The 19,427-nt window shown below is 33.9% G+C and overlaps 1 protein-coding gene across 3 annotated transcripts in view; it reads left to right on the top strand.

Moving 5' to 3' along the window:
• The first annotated feature begins 1,724 nt into the window (after positions 1-1,724).
• The window catches only part of LOC149078657 (hemocyte protein-glutamine gamma-glutamyltransferase-like), a 37,904-nt gene continuing 20,201 nt past the window's right edge, over positions 1,725-19,427 (top strand). Inside the window, exon 1 of one of the 3 annotated variants that reach the window (XM_089240799.1) lies at positions 1,725-2,096. The gene's annotated coding sequence lies outside the window, so the exon portion shown is untranslated. Of the gene's footprint in view, positions 2,097-11,605; positions 11,714-19,427 lie in introns of those variants that run through there. The other 2 variants (XM_089240801.1, XM_089240800.1) reach the window with 2 other exon arrangements.

Here is a 19,427-nt window from a genome sequence, read left to right as displayed (position 1 = left end):
AATGGGTTCTTTCCTTTTTAATCCATATTTTGCATGTTTCCGCTTTCTTACAGGAATTTATTACTCACCACATTCAAACATTGATCTATTTTTATCCAGTTGAGTGCTACTGAACAAGTGATAGTCGCGACTAATTACCCCTCCTTACATATACCATATCAACCAGACAGGCTTCCCTCACACTTCATACAAATAAGTCTATTTATAGCGGTTAGTGTTTCATAAGTCTATTATAGCAACAACACATATCCTTTCAGAAACGCAACATAAAACCAATCAGATAGCATTAATGCTGTTTTATTAAAATTTCCAATGTGGTTACCATATAGGCAAGAGTACTTTATTAAATAAATTTTATTAATATTTAAAATTATTTCGAAACTTGATAGAATATTTGTTGAAGAATATTTTGTTAAAATTTCTATAATTAAATAATTATTTAAAAAATATTCTCAAATCTAGTAATGAGATAAGCACTGGAGAAAATCATAATCAGTATTGTGTTACTTTACTCTGTGTATGTGGTAAATGCTTACTATTTTAGTCACGCACAGTGATAATTATGCTGATAATATATGATACATTGATGGTATATGTTTGCTTTTTTTGTACGTAAATAATTATAGGAAATAAATCTACCAAAATAAATTAATTAATCATTCAGTTTTGATCGAACCGTACTGCTGATGTAGATATATCTGATGTAGATTTCTTTAATATAGTGTTCTTTAAGCTTTTTACACCTGTCGACCGGTGAAAATTATAAAGAAATATTTCGTGGATCGACAAAAATCATTGCGGACCAGTAAAATATATATAGATATACTTTCTAAAAGAAATACTGAATTTTAAACCAAATGTGTTGAAAAATTCAAAATTAAAACATTTCAAAAGCTATAGTATTGCGCCCAAGGCAGCTGTATACACATAATTTATAATAAGAGAATTCTCACTGACCAGCGGTTGAAGAACTGCTTTAATATGCATTAAAATTTGATTCAATCTTATAGTGATAATAATTTACTGGTATATTTTGAAATTGGCTACTTTTTTACAATTCAGAAGTAACAAACTCATTCGTCGTTGCATTTCCAAAAAAAAAAAAAAACACGGAGAGATTTCAAATAAAAATTTGTTTAATAGTAAAAATTTGTAAAATAGGTTGGTATAGCCTGCTTGTATTTTCTTTCCTAAATTTAGCAAGTTTTGAAATTGAATGTTTTGCTTGAGTTAATAAAATTTAATGATAAAGAATTGAATCAATATGAAAAGATTCCTCGCTTTAGGTTCCGTAAAAAATACATTTTCACCCCACAAGTCACGTTTCATTGCATTTAGAAATAAGAAACTGATCTGTCTTTGAAATTCAAAATTTGGAACTATATGAGGATTAATGACGTACCAAATCGAATCTCGTATCAAATTATGTGTTGAATTAAGTAAAATTCTCAGATGACTAAACCGCTTCCAATCCGATTGTGGTTTGCGTGGTGTAGCACCATGACGCATCAGAAATAATCCCAAAGATTGTCTCATCCATCACTTTATCTCGTCAGTCTAGTGTGTAACATAATCAGATTCATCTTAAATAACAGTCCGTCATTCATGTTTCTCTGAAAGAATCACTGAATCTCATCATCCTCGTTATCATTGACGCGTAAGTTCTAGAGTTCAAGACGGAAGTCCGCAACTTGCACTTGAAGCGAGCAACGTAAGGAAATCGTATTCAACCACACTTTGGATAATTGGATTAATTATATTGTTATTGAATAATAATAATAATAAAGAAAAATTTTTTAGTTGAAGCATCTCGTGTCTGTCATTTTTCATTTGCTACCGGCAACCAGAAAGCTAAGGGGAAAAAAATTAGTTTTAAGTAGTCACGTGGCTCAAGTGGTGTTAAAAAGAACAGCGGGCTTCTTTCTTGTTCTTCTTTTCTTAAATGAAAGCAAAAATAAGAAAGAAGGGGGTGATGAGTAAAAGGCTCTCTCTTAAGAGAAAGGCAAAGTTCTTCTCACACGGATTGGATCCATCCATATATCGTTGATTCTCGCTCCATCCCTCTCTCAAGAATCCCAAGGGATAACGAATCAAAGGTGAGTTTATTAGAACCCTAAGAAGATATATTTAGGACTTTCATACAAATAATCGTGCTTTAAAAAAAATTTGGAGTCAAGAAATAGGTTCAAATATTAACAATATCTATATGCTTCATGAAGTATCGAAAGTCATTTTCAGTTATTCAATGAATTAAGTGAAAAATGTATCGAGTGTGCAGTAACGTTGAACCGGTTGTACAATTCGATTATATTTTGATATGATGATGAAATTAGCCGAAATTTTGTTGATCCAAATGCATCGAAATGTAAAATACAGGGAGTCATTTCATGATTTAAACTATTTATTCGATTCAATACTTTGAGAAATAGAAATCAAAACTCTTTTTTTTTTTAATGTTTACCTTAGTAGATTTGCGATTGAACTTTAATTCTTCATTTAGATTTCAAAGTATACATGTTTTGTACATGGTACATATGTGTGTTCAACTAACTTTTCAATACGCTTTTTTAGTTAAAGATATTTTTTCTGTTAATATTTTATATTATTATGAAATATCACAAGAAGATTCTTTTTGGAAAAATTAATCGCTACCATGAGATTTTATTTGTAATGATGATTTATTTGTAAAATATATTAGCACCAGAGATACAAAGATAAAAACTCATTCAAATATCCTTCAATTGTGATCACTTTAAGCCTAAGAGTAGACATCTATAAATAAACGTTATAAATAACATGTAACTTGTATCCATAATTTCATGTACGTATATAAAAAATATATTTAAATTACATATGCTTATAATACGTATATACAGTCGTCCCGCTTAACCGGATATCAACGGTTCCATCATATATATAATATACGATTAAGAGGATGAAAATTCAGTTGCCGTTTTCCCTCCGAAAGTATAGTTTGTAAAATGTCTCATATATTTTTCCAATGTCTTAAACATCAAATTCCTCTGTTGAACCATCTTTTTGAAGCGCAATAGAACTTTCAGTTTTCAAAATCTTCTTCTGCTTTTTGCCTAATCATGGTACCGTTGATTGATGCCATTCTTGCTCTTTCAGTATGAAACTGTTACAATATAGAAATTAGTCAACATTCTCTCGCTATTGGTTTTTTCCTACGTTTTCTGATCAAGCTTCCATTCTTTCGGTAAATATTCTTCAATTTCATCGAACTTTTCTCCTTAATTCTTTACATCTGAGCTCAAGAAATTCCATAAGCTTTGGCAATTTCAGTTTAAGTTTTTTTAGTTTTTTTTATTGCTTCCAGCCGTTTCATTTGTTGCACAAAAGCTCAAATCTTTTCTTTTACGCTATTATTGTTTTTCTAATTTCAATGCATTGCATGAATCCATGGCGTTTATGCAAATTTTTTGATTTTTACTTTCATAGAGAAAGTTAGCATCCTCTATGACGATAATAAAGGAAATTAAAATAAATTTGTCGTATTGAAGACAGCTTAGGACATTTTGAGACTCCAAGTTTTTGTCATAGGCTTTTTATCAGAAAACGTATTTGCCATCAAATACGTTGAATATGTCATTGAAACGCATTTTCAAATGTGTTATCTGATAAAATATTATGTGCGTAATGGTTGATACGCAGGGTGTCTTGTAAATTCTAATGCAGCCTTTATCTCATCAACAGTCCTTCGCATAGGTATGATTTCAATTTAAAAAATGCTCAAAATTCATTCAAAAACTACCTTGTTCCAGTTTTGAGAGTGAAAATACAGTGTGTAACAAAATAAAAAAAATCTAAATTTTTATACGATCCCTCTTGTCCTTTAAATTCCAATTAGAAAGCTGTTGCCTGTCTCTCCTGAGGATAACAGAAAAAATTCTATATTTCTAAATGATTTGTGTTCGATAAGAAATTTGAATTCAAAAAATCAAAGAAAAGTCATGAAAGAACAGCGAAAACTAACGGACTACGTTATTTCCCTCATTTATGCTTTTTCAACTTTTTTCAACATTTTTTTAATTCTAATATCTGAGCAAATACTGCACTTAGAAATTTTTTGTTGGCCTCTGGAAAAACAAGGCAACTTTATAATTGGGTTTTAAGGCAGGGAGACCGCATAAAAATTAAGATTTTTATTTTGTTAGACACCGTATTTTCACTCTCAAAACTGGTACAGGGTAATTTTTGAACTCCTTTTGAGCATTTCTTAATTCGAAACTATACCTCTACGACGGATGGTTGATGAGATAAAGGCCGCATTAGCGCTTACAGGACACCCTGTATATTTAGGTTGTTGCGCGTGCTGGAATATTTTATTAAACACGGAAAAGTTTTGAAATTATCACATTAAGCGGGGATCTTAAACACTATATCTATGAGGCACATTTTGGTTCCAGGGGGGATTTTATCCGTTTATCTCAGTGATCCGATTTTGTGGGCTAATTGTTTGTATATATGTTTTATTCTCGAAAAAGTCCCTTTGTTAACTCAAAAATTTCGTTTTTTAAAAACTTGGTTCGTAACTTAAACGATGTGCTTTTTATGGCAGAATGAGAAAAACGAATAGAGTGTTGGTGAAGAATTCTTGTACAGAAAGATTCCTTTCATAGAAGAGTTTTTGTGCAGAGAATCTACTGTATATGTGGATATAGATTTTCATAACGGAATTTTAATAACGGTTCCTCCTTGTTTAGATGCAACCCGTACTGTTTTGTTTTCACTAGTGTCATTGCACCGCTTATGATTGGGTGCAAATGACTCGAGAGTTTGTTGACCGAAAATGTAATTTGTACAGTTACTTTTCTCTTTCGGAACTTCGAATAACACAGTATAGAAACAATGGATGGTTTTGTTTTCTCTACAGTGATTTTTTTTTTTTCAGCTTGAAGTAGTTTCTCTTCTTTGAAAACAATGAGCGAAAGACTTTTCGCTACTACACTAAATGGAGCTCAAAGGGTTCTAATGACATCCTTACGTAATTTATTAATATTTACCAAAGTAATGCCGAAACATTAATTGCTATAACAGAACTCGGATGATACGAATTATCTAATTAATTAATCGTTAAAATTGCTGACAAGTTCCGTGATTATTTTTTGGGTACAAATTACACAACAGAAACTCAATTTCATACCATCACAGGTAAATTTGTCTTAGATATATTTTTTCATACGTCACATCCATTATAGAAAATTAATTTTTAATTCATTTCCGAATGTCTTTCGGACATCCTTGGTCAAACACCATGTATAAGTGATACCGCATGGTCCCCCCTCAAATTGCGTTTATAATATACTTTCATCCAATTATGTTAACGAAACCCCGGAAGTGCATGGTGGTAAGATGCTCGTCTACCATCGTGAAGGTTGTTGTCTGGGTCCCGGGTTCGAACCCAGGGAAGGATATAGATAAGATATTTTCCCTAACGAACTCAAGGCGACCACCGATAGACAGCGCCTTCACTTCCAACCCATCCCACTAATGGCAGTAAATTGCAATATCGCGATATGGCCAGAGTTGGTGTTTGGTGGAGTAGTACCCGATTGTCCGGGGGAAATATGTTGTAAAAATTTTGAATGCTATTTTTTCCTTTTCTTTTTTTTTTTTACCTAAAATAAAGTGTTCCCGACTCTGCCACGAAGCTGAGCTGGAAGAGATCTCGGCAACGGGATAAGTCCAGTTGCAAAGTTCTGGTGTTCACGCTTCTGTATAAGTGATACCATACAGAATATTCAGTTAGAACTAGGAACGCGTAATTTTCATATTTACGAAAATACAGGCGATAAAAACAAAATTTCCCACTTTTCTGAATAAATGCGAAAATTTGATTTCTACCACTTTTCCACGAACTGTTGATAATTTAAACTTTCCGAAGCGAAAATATGTCGGGATTTCGCTGAGCACTTGAATTCTAGAATTTTCAACCAAGTAGAGTTGGCTACCATAATGCTTGAACACGTAATTAAAACATAAAAATGTTTAGTTCGTTTTTGTGAATGAATACAACATTTTTCAGTCGAAAAATATTTTTGTGGGTAATTGCAAAATTTTTTATTTGAAATTTTTTTTTGGTTTTGGGGAATGAATGCAAACTTTTTGATTTGAAACATTTTCCTGCGGATGAATAAAAAATTTTATATTTGAAATTTTTTTGCGAAGGAATGTAAAATTTTTGATTTGAAAAATATTTTTTCGGATGTATATGAAGTTTTTTTGCGAATGAATTCAAAATTTTCAACTTGCTTTTTTTTTTAAATAAATGCGAATTTTCGATTTGGAAATTTATTTTTAGCGAAATTTGGATTTTTTTTACTTGCAAAATTTACGTATTTCTAGTTATAACCCAAGAATCAGTTTTCAGATTCAACCCTTAATTACAAAGTAATCAAATTTTTATCAAAACTCTCATTTGGTTAATTATTTAATTTCCCTCATTTATTCCCCACAATTGATAACTTATTATTTCAATTCGATCGATATATTCATGTTTTTATCTATTAATAATATTTCATAAATCAATTTCAGCTTGTTCGTATTCAATTATATACAATCTGTCCCATTACAAACATTATGAGTGATCATTAAACCACGCATTCGAAGTCCTGTAATTATCGCTATGATTATGTTGTCCAGATCGATAATTTTCTTAACCTGAAAATAATTGGCGAAGCCAGAGACCATCTCTTTTACTCAGGGTGTTTTCATATCCATAGGAGTGTATTTAAAGAAATCCAACAACTGCCTACAACTGTTGTCCGATTACTCAACTCTTAGAACATTATCTGCCATAACGATCGTTTCCTGCCCTTCGGGGTGATGTGCCTTTTCGGATATGCTTGAATCTGTGTTTTAGCATCCCACCTGTCAGATAAATAATATAAAAAAAAAAAATTTGGTGCCGTGCGTAGGATGTTCATGATAGGGAGTGCCGAGTAGTATAATAATAAAAAAAATGTGGTTTTAACACAGTAAAGTTTTCTCAATGTTTAAACATGGTGGCGATTTGTTTTTTTTCCTTGAGTTGATAACACAAATTTTCATGGCTGTCATAAAATTTGTTTCCAGCCTAAACAGGCATAATTATAGCCACACTTGTGTTTCCTGTGCATAACTTTATCCCTGCGTGTAGAAATTCCATTTTCCATAACCATCTTTAATAAATCAGAGAATTGCATAAATTTAAATTACATATGACTTAACGCTGTAACCTTCTATGGTTTCGTATATACAGGGTGATTATAAAAAAACTATCCCGACATATGGGCCCCTAACTATCATACCATTCAGAGAAACTGAATGAAATTTTGGCATAAGGTATTTTGATGTATGCGCTCAAGAATGATATGGGAAACAACAGTGTCACTCTAACAGTTACGGTTACAGTGAGAAAATTTCGAAAATATCAAATGGCAACACCAAGTTTTTTGTATTGGAATGTGATCTCCATTGTGAAAACCCCTAAATAGCGTTCGAACAGTTGAATGCAGCATGAAAATCACCGGCGGTAGATAGGCTAAAAGTGAGGACAACCAATAAGGACAGAGAAGCAGCATAAAACAAAGCATTTTATTGTGTTTCCACATGACCTTGTGGAGGACTAATCAGACTGGGATCTCAGCCGAAGAAACGGTGTGACGAATGAAACGAACATTAATGCTCTGGTGCAAGTCCTTTTTACTTTTTCCTTGCCTAGCTCCGGGGATTTTCGTGCTACAGGTGCCATTCCAACGCTATTTAGTGTTTTTCAGTATGCATTCCAATACAAAAAACTTGGTGTTGCCATTTGATATTTTCGAAATTTTCTCACTGTAACCGTAACTGTTAGAGTGACACTGTTGTTTTCCATATCATTCTTGAGCGCATACCTCAAAATACCTTATGCCAAAATTTCATTCAGTTTCTGTGAATGGTATGATAGTTAGGGGCCCATATGTCGGGATAGTTTTTTTATAATCACCCCGTATATGAATGTTCGTAGCAAATACACATATTAGAACGTACATCTTTTAGTATTATCCAATAAAGAAATACGATTATAAAGTAGAGTATTTTACAGTACTTTGTTTATCTAGAAAGAGTCGATTCCTTTTCGGTTTCATTTTTTCGAATGTTTGCGTGTTCAGAAATTTATAAAATTGCAACAACTTTGCTAAGCAACATATTATCAGTTGATTGATAAAATTAAAATCAAGGTAAATATTGCATTTTAACACAAATGCATACACATTACATTTAAACATTGCATTTTACAAACTTTGCCATTACATTAACATAACAGTATATTTCACCATTAATTTTAGGTAATTAAAAATGAATTTTAGATAGTTATAAAAAAGAACGTTAACAAATGAAATTGTTGCATATGCATTGTTTAGGTTATAAATATTTTAAGATAATCATTTTGCATCAGTATTTTTTTTAATTAATAACCAATAGGTTTTTATAGCGTGAACTATAGAGGGTTAAATAAATAAATTTCAATTATCAGATTTATTGATATGACGTCTAGCAGTCAAGTGGTTTAGGGAACTAGCGTCTGACTGTGCAGGTCTGAGTTCGAATCCCGGTTCGAGTAGGTATGCCTACTAACACTGACAAATTCCCTGAACAGATCATACAGATCTCTTAGGAATATATGAGAAAGGAAAAATTAATATCAGAGTAAATATGAACTTTTTGGTCAGTTTAGTACTAATTTAAAAATAACTACGCATAATAAATTTTTAATTTTCTGTTTTAAACATTCTAAAAATTCGCTTTGTTCATTACACTCAATACAGGATCCAATGGATTATTATCTCTGTGTGAATCTGCCATTGAAAGTTTTCTCTTCTATAAATATTGTACCCGAACCCTTTAAAGAAAATATTGGAAGTTTTCGATTTTTTTATATGGCGAATATTCGGCTTGTCAAAACACGTTATCAAGTTTCGTGTCCATTAAATTTCTTTGAAATATTCTTAACCGTAAGAACAGCGCAAGTGTAAAAATGACAAGATCCACACGCAGCTGCGTTTACATAAATCAGAGACTGAAAAAAAAATTTCGGAAAATCCATCTCTAAACGTATACATACTGAGGAATAAAAATATTTGAAAGATAAATACAAATCAATGAGAGTTGAAAAACGTGAAAAATAATAATGAGGAAATTGCACATTTGTTAAAAAAAAATATTAGCAATTCTTGGATTATAAATATTTACGTTATAAATACATGTTATGACATAAATTCGTAAATAGTTTAAAAATTCATAAAAATTGAAGGTATATTTCAGTATTATTTTGAAATTGAAGGTATATTGACAAAATCCATTTGTGTGCTTGAAAGCGATTTTTGCGGAATGAAAAGGGTTTTTCTTTTTGGTACAGGAAAAGAAAGTTAGTTCAGGTTTATGTCGATACACGGCGCTTCACGAAAGCAAATCGCTGAACTCTCGACCTGAACCTTTCTTAAATCTCTTCTGTATTCGAAATATTCGTAAAGCTTCTTCCGGAGGTAAAACAACTTCACCATTAGTGATCCAGCAACGTCACCATCGCAATGAAAACCTCATGTAAGCGTCAGTAGCAGAAAAAATTAGATACAGCTGTTAATCGTACACCCTGCATTTTTTATAGGACTCCGATCTGCATATTTGCAGTGATCTGCTTTCTTGCATCGCCCTCTGTCGATTGAAATTAGAACTGGATTTTTTTTCTGTAATACTGTATAAAAAAAAATTGATGTTTCGTAAGAAATTTTCCACATTCAACTTTCCCGATGCCTTCAATTTTTATGAATTTTTAAACTATTTACTAATTTATAGGACGCCCTGTATGCAATTTATATATATCACAGTATTTCTTCCTTTAAGCATCGCAGTCAGCTAAAAAAACATTAAAATTTATTTGTGAGATTAATTTAAAAGCCACATTTTTCGATAAAAAAAATTTAATTTGCATCCTTATAATATTCCTTTGTATTCCACAAATAAATATTCGTGCGAAAAATGCTCAAAACCAATTCTTTATTGTTACTGCCCTGTATTCTCTGGATCGGAAACTATAATTGTCGGTGAAAGCACAGTAAATAAAAATATTTTAGAGCATTTAGTGGATCCACTATTACTATAGAGGTACTGTACTTATCCTATTTTCCTAAAATAATGTGCGATAAAAAATGTATCGCTGAAAAACGTAGGAAGTTTTTAAGTACGGTATCATGTGTGCACAGCTCTGCTTATCCCAACTACAGCTTTTCCTTCTGAGGGGTTGAAATAAAAATAAATATTACAAAAATAAATTTATAAAAGATAATTTTATAAACATTTAAAGGTAACATTCGGATGCGAGTTGAAAAATCGAAATTCTTTTTTTTTACAAAAACATGGCATACGACCCCACAACGTTCTTTCCAATTTTAAGATATCGAAAGATTTCATTATTGATGAAGGAAATAATGCATATGAGGCTAATACGCCGGCTTAAAACACATAAAAAAGAAAAAGAATAGCGGTATTAATAACCCACTCAACTTAAAATAAAGTGAAATGTGATACAGTCATCGAATATCATGACGACGCAGGATTGGCCAAATCTCATGTAGTGAACGGATAGTAAAATACAAACTAATTGCATCAGTAATTTCAAAACACAATAAAATCAGTAATTCATTAAATAGTGAAAAATTATTTAATAATACTTTATAACTGGTTTGTCTTTACTCATAGTTAGATTGGCATAATAGTAATAATCGTGTTAAACCAAGCCTCATTAATTATAAATAAGTTTGAACATTTTCAGAAACTAAAAGCCGTAGAAAAATTCGAGAAGCTTTTTTTCTCTTATTTACCTAAAACTTTTTTTGAATTTTTAAATGCTTTCCTCCCTTTTTCTTTTGGTCTGATGTGACCAAAAAAGCGGAGGCATTGTCAAATTTTTTTCCCCCTTTGAAAAATGTCATGACGTTTTCATTGAAGGAAAAAATTACTACTTTTTTTAAGAAACGAGTTCTTAGTTACGGTTTGTTTTAATCACTCTTGACAGACGTAAGATGAAGTTCAACTAATTTTAATTAATTCCAAATATAAATTTCAATTTCAAACATGCTAATTAATTTCACGAAATTCGATTTCTTTTCAACACACTTCAGCTATAATCTTCGTTGAAACTAGTTTCCAGGTCGAGAACTAGGTGTGTTTTGCTCTCACTCACGAAGTTGAGAATCAACAACATAAAAGGATTGTGGGTTGAGACACTCATTTTTTTTAAAAGGCGCGTGGGATGATGCTGTAGCAGTGATCGCCGATCAAAGTTATAGAACGGAAGCTATAATGATGTATAACATTAACCTAAAAATATCAGCAATAATTAGCTCTTCATTACCGATATTTTGCCGTAATTATTTCCACGAAAAGTCATTCAGACGTGTTTTCAACCCTTACGTCTCGGAAAGTGTTGCTGGAGATCCCAATTATTCCATTTCAAGACGGTCATTTGGTCATGGAATTGTGCAGATGGTAGTAAAAAAAAAAGAGAAACGTTGTTTATTTCGTCATGAACCCACACAAAACACATGCGTCTTGTGTTTACGGATTGATTTTTTCCCCTGTCTTGTACTTCGATTTTAATCAGTTGTCATTTCCTGTCAACGAAATTGATCGATGACATTGATTTTTCTAGTTTTGAGTAATGATCTGGGTGAGTGTGATCTTTTTCGAAATATGTTATTACATGAATTTACTAGACCTCATGCTTCGTGTTATATTTTAATTATTTGTGTTTATTGAAACACCTGCTGGTCTTTCAAACATAATTTAAATCCCTATTATGCATTTCTAATTCCATTCAAAACTTTTGAAAAGAATTTAAAAATTAATAAAGGCAAGACTTCATCGGAAGTTCGTGTACGGTATCATTAATTACAAATAAGCAACTCTTAGCTGCATAACCTTATAGAATATTCATCTATCCGTCATGCTTATACGACGGAAGTTTCAAAAAGACCATTTGGCTGTGAAAAAAAGATCAAGAAATTCCAATAAATCGCACAATTTGATCAAAATGAAAACTATATTTTGGGACATTTTTATGCAAAATTTTTAATGTTTAATGAGATTTCTGAATATAGAAACTTTTTAAAATATATATTGTTTTAATGTGATTACATTTTTGTTTAATCTGGAAATTTTCAGCTTGATGTTTGTTTTCATCATTAATTACTAAAATTTGTAAATAATAAAAAGAAGATGATCGGAATTCTGTTTTAGGGTCAATACCATTTATCTTCGTGAATCACTTGGTAAATTTAACATAACTGATGAAATATAATGCATGGTAATATTTTCTGGTGTTTTTCCTCATTTAAATGCAATATTTTTAACATTACACATATCATCGTCAATTTTTTGACAGAAAATTATGATGACTGCAAAAAAAAGTATAGGTTACTCTCTACCCAGAAATCATATATATTTTCTGAGCGTAAAATGACAAATCTTCAGTAAATTCGCCCAGTCCTCCTCCAATGATCGTGAGAACCATGTTTTGAAATTAAAAAAATGTTATTATTATAATTACCATTTTTATTGCTTTTTTTTTCGTTTGGCAGTGAACTTATTTTCGTGCAAGATGATATCAGTTAATATTTTGTCATTCACATTGCTAAAAATTGTCTCAAAAGACTCTTTATGCAATGATAAGCATTGCTTTTTTTTTCTGTATTTGTTGTAATATAGTAAGTATACGATCAGAGTATCTTTGTCTATTCGGTCAAGAAATGCCTCGTGGTGAAACAAAACATACCCAAAAGGAATTCGCATATTTTCGCAGTCTGAAATTACAAGTGTGACAATGACCCCCTCACGAGCAAGCACTTGAAAAATACCTTATTTTGTATTTTTCTATCGTGTCTTAGATAATGTGAAAAGTATCCATCCTCCTCAAAACGCGATTCTTTTTCCCGCCCACGATCTTTATTCCACGACCTCAGCAAAGTTATTATGAGTCCGTGCCTTAAATGTTATTATTATGACATTGCACTCTTCATCGCGCTCTCTCTCATAAGGGCACCGAACTTCGGAAGCACCAAGTGCTTCTCATTCTAGCCATAGCTCAATACAAAATAAAAATGCAGACAATGAAAAGCATGCTTGTGAAGGAGAAAATGAATTTATCTATGAAAGTTTGTTTCTTTTAACCCTCAGTGGTCCAGAGGTTTTTTTTCGGTACTTCGTTGATACAGTTCGTACTTTGTAGCGCTCCTTCCCGCAACCCTTGTATGTGTTTCCTTGCGATTTTTGAATAGCTTCTAAATTTCAATCAGAATTTATTCTGTAATTGTAACGGGCCGTAATAACAACGAAATATCGTTTTTTGAGCTCCAGTTATCGTTGATTCGTTTGTGGCTGCAGAAAGTTAAAATGAGTTCAGAGTTTTAATCATCGTGAACCAAGATTGTGTAATTTTGTTGTGAGGCCCTTGATAACCTTGGGTTTCTAGGAGCCCTAGAATAGATATATTTGGTCAAGACAAAAGTGGAACCAGAGCTGGATATTAATTATGGGGCGATCGCCAATCGTCACCAAATTAACCAGATAATGGTACAGAAAATAGCCAAAATCATCACCAAATTAGGACGAAATCATCTTTAACCTTTAATTAAAGCCAACTATAGAAAATGCGGAGTTCACATTATAGCACGTTAAGTACAGGGTGATTATAAAATTACTTTGCCGATATAAGGACCCCTAGCAGCCGCAAAGATCCACGAACGCGGATGAAATTCGAGAAATAGATGTTTCAAAGTACGCGCTCGAGAGTGAGGAGAAAAGCAAATCTTCGTTCTCATGGTTACGGTTACACCAAATAAAATACAATAAATAAACAAAAAATATAAATAGGAAACCGTTTTTATGCATCGCCATGAATGGTGTTGGAAAGGTACCTGTAGCTCCCGTCTTCCGCGCGTGTGCATCACCTCGGCTCCTAGGGGCGTCGGCAAACTTTGTCAGGTATGCCGATGAAGATATTGGTTTGTGCGCCTTCTTATTGCTTTCAAAAGGTTTTTTATAAGTGAAAATATCAATAATAAAATATTTGGGGGAGCCGCAGGTGAATCATGATTTCGGCAAGGGAGCCACGGTTAACAAAAAAAAAATTAACAACCACTGCTGCAGCCTGAGGAACACCGACGAGTTCTATATGATTCCCCTCATAAATATTTGAAGTTATGTATAAGCCTACGCAAATAATCTTTTCTGGGAATTCGGCTCAGATTTTTTTGGATGACCAGAAAATGTGAAATAAGAAGCATATGACCGCTAACGAGATTCTGGTAGCTTTTATGGAAATACAGTCCACACGCTCGTCATAACGATCCCCTTTGTTCCACGTAGAAGGGGCGTTATATCGAGCGTTTTTAAAAACAATCATAAAGTTTAGCTTTCTTCGGAAAATAGTATATTGTATTGACCGTAATAAAAAAAAAGTTCTTTCATTTTGTTATAGTGTTGCAATGAAAATGTATCTGGCTTTGAAAAAAATTAAATACATAATACAGTACGTGTGCATTGTACTTACGAAACTACCATTATATACCTCTTAATCCTACATTTATGTTTTACTACATGCAGCATAATAATGCCTTCACTTGCTTGAATATTCTTTCATTAAGATATTGCGTAAAATTGCACAATGAAATTTGGAATAAGATAAAAAAAAATTGTCAACGTGGGACTGAGAGTGAGCCGCCATGTGAGAAAATAAAACACAATGGAAAGAATAAAGTTTTCAGTGATGGCGCTTTTTAAATACCTGTTTCCCGTAGAAGTAACAATGCTTTATCTTCAAACCATCTATGTTTCATACCCTTTCTTCTCAAAGCATCAAAGGTTGAGGTCAAACACACGCAACGGCGAATTTTGTTCATTTCTTTGTAAAAAAATCAATAAGAAACGGGAAGGAGCAAGCCGAGTTCTCGGTCGTTATATTGGATAAAAATAACATGGTGGAAATAGGAAAATATTTGATACTTGTCGTAGCGGTCGTTATAATGGAAGGGGTGTTATAACGGATAGTAATTATAATGGTCGACTCTATCGTGAAAATTACAACTGTAATCACTCAAAAATACTCCTTTTCTAAGGCATATTTTTCATCAAGGATATCAGCTCATAAAATCCATGTTTTTAAACTTCCAAAAGAAAAAATTTAAATTTAGTTCTTAGTCATAGTAATCACAATTTTTCACATTGGATAACGAAAAGCACATTTGCCAATCATATTTGAAGTGTTTCGGGTTTATTTTTAAGGGGGGTTCTACTCACTTTTCTCTCCCGGACCGTCAGTTTATCGCGTACCACCTTCGCAAATCGACTCAACATTTCTCCCAGACTTTGAAACATAATTTATTTGATCTAAATATAGAATGTATCGCCGCATGTAGAACTTTTTTTTTTTTTTTTGAGAAACTTTTATCTCTTTACTCCATCCCCCTCGTCTTCAAAGAACGTCCTTTATTATTTTAAAATATCCTGACCTTCTGTTAACGCCCCATTAAACTAGAGACACGTGCTTGAAGCATCTGCTATGCGTTAAATAAGTCTCCTTTTTTTCGTTTTTGGGTCTCCGGTGATACCAAGTATCAAGACGTGTATCACTCGGGCAACGAAGGGCAATATTATTGACCGAAGAAATGTATGTCTCCTCGCTTTATTTTTAACATCTCGGATTTGTTGAAAGATACGCTTATTTTTCCTAGAAAAAACAGTATTTTCTTCTCTTTCTGTGAAAATAATTCGAAATAATATTGGCATTTTTAAAGAAAAAAATATGTGTGCTTTTTTTAATCGCATCGAGGTCTTCACTGTTGAGTTACGATGATGGGACGAGCCATTGACAGTTACAGTAGGGGTGGTGGTGGCTGTATCCGCTTATGAAAGTGACCAGCTAATATATAGAACAACAACAGTATTTTTCAATCCATTAAGTAGCTACATGGTTTGGAAGTGGCACCATAATATTCTAAAATGTGTATACAAATATATAGGTTGAAACAGACTGCAGTGACCGCTGCTGTATGGTGAGCGGTGGATTATGTGTGAGAAAATATGATAATCGTGTTGGTTTCGAATTTGCTCGATTGGGTTGGATTGTGGAGAATCGGGGTGACAAGTACTATCTCGCATCGCGAGGACCTGGGTTCGAACCCCACCAGTGGTAGTTGGGTGAAGTTAGTTATCTGCGGTTTCCTATTTCTATGTGCGAATGCGAGCCAATCTCCCTGTTAAAAAGTCTCCCCACAGAGAGCAACAGGCCTACAACGGTCAAATATTAAATTATTCATTCACAATTATAAACACAGATGGAGCACTAAAAATTCAAAATGCAACACAGATACGCACTTAAAGTGTCAGGTATCCATACACACGCTTCCGGCACAACTCAATCGGTAGTATATCACCCATGACGATAAACCGGAGTTATGCTCGGTTTGAAAGAGAGAAAGAACGACAAGGACACGTTTGGTAAGTTTTGATCGTATCTTTCATATGTATTTCGAAGCATTTCTACAACAGAATTCCGTTGATACGTTTTCAGGAAGTCAAGTCAAAACTTTGTAAAGTCGCTCGTAAATGTAAATGTCGCTCAAGAGAAATATATTTAAAAATTACTCCCCTCTTCCCAAACAGGCATAGAAAATAAAATCCAATGTGTTTAATTGCATCTCCAATTCTGTTTTAAATCATTTCAATCATATTTGGGGGGGGGGGCTTTAATTTTAAAATATCATTTCAAATTCCTCAGAGAAATAAAATTGGCAGAACATTGCTTTCACTTATAATATTCATACAGAATTCTTTAGAAGATTTAAAAAAATAGTTTAAGCATTTCTAACTCAGCCAGTGGGTAAGGCACCACAAAAAAAATCCACTGGAAATGATCGAAAGTACTGCTGGTATGCGAGTGACCATAGCCTTCCACATCCTGCAGCAGGTGCCTATACGTCGGGATCTTTAATGGATCTCAGGTCACTTGTCGCTAGTCCCTCAACGGTGAGTTTTTTGCTCAGGAAAACAAAAAACATGATGAAAATCCTTCCGAATGCAAGGACTGTCTTAGCAACACGTTTTCACTGTCTACGAAAATTGCACACCTTTGATGGATATAAATTACTTTTTTTAACCACTTTACGATCGAGAACCTAATATTGCGTCCAAAAGCCAGTGGAATAAATTCAAACAAAAGTATTCCTGTTTTCTTTCCTCTCTCCTCATCACCGCAAAACTTTGTTGCAACACCATGAAAAGAAAATAGTTCTTTTTACCTCTCTGTAATGAATCTATCCATCTACTATATACATGTACATAAGAGTGAAAGAGAACTGGTAGGTGAGGGTGAAAAGATAAATTTACTTCGTACCTTGCTCTCTTATCTTAAGTATTACCGGTAAGAGAGAGAGCATAGTACCTCTCTCTCTATTATACTGTTTTCTTTTCATCCGTTTTTTCTTACTTTTATATTTTTCCTTCCTTTTTCTAACATGCGATTCGTTCAAATGTATAATCATTTGAATTTCTTTCCTATCGCTTGTAAACAAAGCAGTTAAAGATATGAAGTTCGAGTCGAATAAATGAAATATTTTTACATTCAAATGCATACGAACCAATTGCAATTGTAGACAAACGTCTTAATATAAATAATGTAAAATAACTATAGCACGAAAGACGTGTAAACGAGGTTCCACTGTACAGTATGCCACATCGCACCATTTTAAACATTTTACCAATCGCGTGTTCATCCTTGGCCAGAAAAGAACTTGTACGTTGTCATAATATAGCAAGTCTCGCAATGTATTCATGCAACATGTGTTCCATAACATTTGGTACATGTCTTATTTTTTCTTTCAAACCGAGTGCTACTCCGGCCTATCGCCATAGGCCAGTTGTTCTCAAACTTTTGACCACCGGAGCTTCCTCGCCCGAAACCATGGTTCATCCGCGGCTTCCCAGGATAGCTTATACAGTAGATATTTTCACTAGTAAAAGCACCATTTCAATGTATAAATAAGCACAAAAATGAATATCTCCAACTCGCCGCGACGCTTTTGACAAAGGTTGGTGACGTAATTAGAATCCGCTATGGACACTGAGACACTCCGCCATAGGCAACAGCCCGGAGACAACATTCTACCGAAGGAATGGCACTCGAAGAGTACATATACACCTGACAGTCTGAGAGCGTATCTGGTAGTGTGCGGAAATCTTAGGGCTGACACACCTATTTTTCAAACTTTGCGTGAAGTGAATGATTGAATATTTGTACCGTTGCAGATCTGTTGCTCGCTGTTGCGAGACTTTCTAATGGGAAGATCAGCTTGCATTCACGCCTCGAAGTTGGGAACCACATAATACCAACTACAGCCGACTACCATTGCTCCGCCGGTAGCGTTCGAACCTAGGTCCTCATGATGCGAATCTGTCACTATGATCACGCAACCGCACAGCGGCTTTCGGTACATGCTGTTAGGGTCGCAACTAGAAACGAAAATTTACTGTCAACCGGGTACAGTAGTCATTTTGGTGCCTTTTCCCCGTTGTGTTCAACGTGAAAAGAGTAAACTCAGCCATATAATATAAGGACCGTCTCATGACACTCCGTTGCCGATACCAGGTGACGTCTTCGCCCTGACAGAACGGGTTACTTGCCATTGACTATCCTGGTATTTCAAGATCACGCTTTGGTTAACAAGTGCGGAACAAAGTTCTTTCCTAAAATAACAGGTAGCGCCAGACGAGCTGCAATAGCCGTGTTTACAGTCAAATTTGCATAATCGCGTCCTAGTAGTACGTTAAAATGTTATCGTATCGTTAAAGTGCTTTCTAGTAGAACGCAAAATTTTGTTCGTTGTTTGCAACTTTTAGGTGTAATACCGAACATCTAAAATGTCTGTTGAAAAATCTGAAATTCATCACATCATTTGGTTCTTCTGAGAATCTAAACTTAGCACTTTCAAGGCTGCATCCGTGATGAATCCCGTCCTAGGAGAGTCCACCGTAAGTGACGGAACAGTAGGATACTGTTTCTACTATGGACATTCCCTTCGACAATCCAGCTGAAAATTGCCCGGTGCGAGGGCAGAAAAAGTTCGTTAGACGCACACTGACACATACAAGAAGGTCATATTGTCTGTCTGATGGGATTACCATGGAATAATCTCCTATGACTTTCTGACGAAAAGATATTTCTTGCTTTTTTTCCAAACAATAAATTTCTGGCAAGAGCTTTGTTCACCACCTAATATTGCAGTAGTGATGTCACGCACCTGATCCGAGATGACGGCCACTGAGTGAAGGCAGCAAGATCAAATTCAAGGGAATGAGACAGCCCTTACTATATAGCCCTGAAACTCAGC

The sequence above is a fragment of the Pholcus phalangioides genome, unplaced genomic scaffold (assembly GCF_987345545.1).
Source record: "Pholcus phalangioides strain wild (caught in Gottingen) unplaced genomic scaffold, Ppha-v1.0 ptg000013l_1, whole genome shotgun sequence".
Lineage (NCBI taxonomy): Eukaryota > Metazoa > Arthropoda > Arachnida > Araneae > Pholcidae > Pholcus > Pholcus phalangioides.
The sequence above is the reverse complement of the archived record's forward strand: the minus strand, read 5'-3'. Positions and strand labels throughout refer to the sequence as shown.